The following is a 2,256-nucleotide window of genomic DNA, read 5'->3' as shown; positions in this document are numbered from 1 at the left end:
AGAGAGAAAAAAAATTTATTTTCAAATTTACTCTTATCATTCTCATATTATAGTTTCAAAACAAAACAAATTTTTTTACTTTATCTTAGTTATTATCAGGTCACATATTGTTTACAAAAAAATATCTTTACCTATTTATTAATAAAATATTATTTAAATTTGTTTTAAATTATATAACAACATGTTTATAATCTATACAAGTATAATGATTAAAAACAAATCTTTGTTTCACTTTTTTTATTTAAATTCTAAAATAAAATCACTGAACCGTGTCATTTGTGTTATTTGTTCTTTGCATTAACAAAAAAAAAAAAAATTATCAATAAAAAAATTTCAAAGCCTACAACTACTAACTACTACACCTTCCATGAAAACATCATTCAAGTGTGTCAAAAAATAAAAATTTTAAAATTTTAATGGTTTTAAAATAAATAAAAAAATCTCAGGTAAAAATATATATAATCTTTTTGTGATAATGTCGGAAGAGTGGGGGGGGGGGTGAGAGAAGCAGATGAGTTTATTATTAAATATAAAAATTTTTTTTTATACTTTTTTAAAATTATTTCTTTGAAAACAATTTTTATTTAGAATCAAAAATTATTTTTTCTTCCTTGGTAAAGACAAAAAAAAAAAAAAGAGAAAAATTATTATTATTATTTTTTTTTAATTTAAACCACGTTAACGATTTATGTGTCAGTCACGCAAAATCACTGTAACCAATTTTCTTAAAAAAAAAAAAGGTTTTTTGTTGCCAAATTATTATTATTATTATTTTATGACAAATTTTAACAAAGGATAAATATATATATATACACACACTGTGGTTTTATCTTCTGCTACAACTAATTGATGTAATGATGGTCTTCTACCTATTCTGCCTTTTGCTTTTTGTTTTTTTACACACACACACCAATTATTAAACATTTTGTCAAAAAATTAATAATTGAAAACAATAAATAAACTCAACACAAAGTGAACTATAAGATTCAAATTATTATTATTAATTTCATTCATTCAGGCAATGTTTATTATTTATAATAATAATGACCTATAAATATTGTTTCAACAAAGTCAAAGAACTATAGCACATAATAAAGTAAACAAAATGCATTTGAAATTTAAAATAAACCTTAGTAAAAAGTGCAGTTTATGTTTTATTTACCATCATTGTTATCAAATAAATAAATATTATTAAAAATAATAATAACAATAATAATAATAAAAATAGGAAATTACCTTGAAAAATTTACATCCTAACCTCATCTTGTTACACTCGGTTTCTCTCACTCACGAAAAACTTAAACTTATATATTATTATTATTAAATAAAACGTATTTGTAAAAACAACAAACACACAAAAAAAAAGAAGAAAATGTTAAATTGCACTGTTATTTTCAAAATTCAAAACGTAACAATTAATTTGTCGTTTAATTAAAATAATAATATTAACAATAACAATTTCAAATAAACGAATTTTATGGCGGTTAAAAAAAAATGTCGGCGCGCGGGAGCTCGCGCGCGTGCGCGTGCGTGTGTGTGTCGCAGGAGATTTTTTTTTATTTTTATTTTTTTAAAGTTTTTTTTTTTTTACTCAAACTCATTAATGACCGTCATTACCTAAAATTACTTATTAAATTATTATACATTATCATTCGTAATAATAATAATTCATCATTCTAGCGTTTATTATATCTTTTAATTTTTAGAGTAAAATGATTATACTCTCTATGGAAAAATTTAATGTAAACCGTTTTCCCCCCTTTCCCATTAACTTTTACTTTTTGCAATTTGATTATCATTTTAATCAATTATTACGTATATATATATTATTAAAACATAAAGTATTATTATTATTAATGAATGAATGAATGAATGAATGAATGATTTTATTATTTTATTAAAAAAATTAAAACTTCATGTTTAAAAAAAAATTGATTAGAGAAACAATTTTAAAACATTAATTAATTAATTTTTTTTTTTTTAAACAAAGGAAAATAATTAATCTCCACATTCTACTTATATAGTTAATTAATATTTTTACACGATTATGGCCTACGTGTGTGTGTGTGTGTATATATAAGAAACATGATATTATTTTAAACAATAAAAATTTTATTTATGTGATACTCAAAAAAAAAAAAACAAGTTTTTTTTTTATGTGTCTTTGTAATTACGTTAGAAAAAATTCATTAGACAAATAGTAGTCAATTAGTGTCATCAGTGATGATGATAATGCTTATTATCAAGGTAAAAAAA

Source organism: Pediculus humanus, genomic scaffold (assembly GCF_000006295.1).
Source record: "Pediculus humanus corporis 1103172107564 genomic scaffold, whole genome shotgun sequence".
Taxonomy (NCBI): Eukaryota; Metazoa; Arthropoda; class Insecta; order Psocodea; family Pediculidae; genus Pediculus; species Pediculus humanus.
This window is presented reverse-complemented; position numbering follows the sequence as displayed.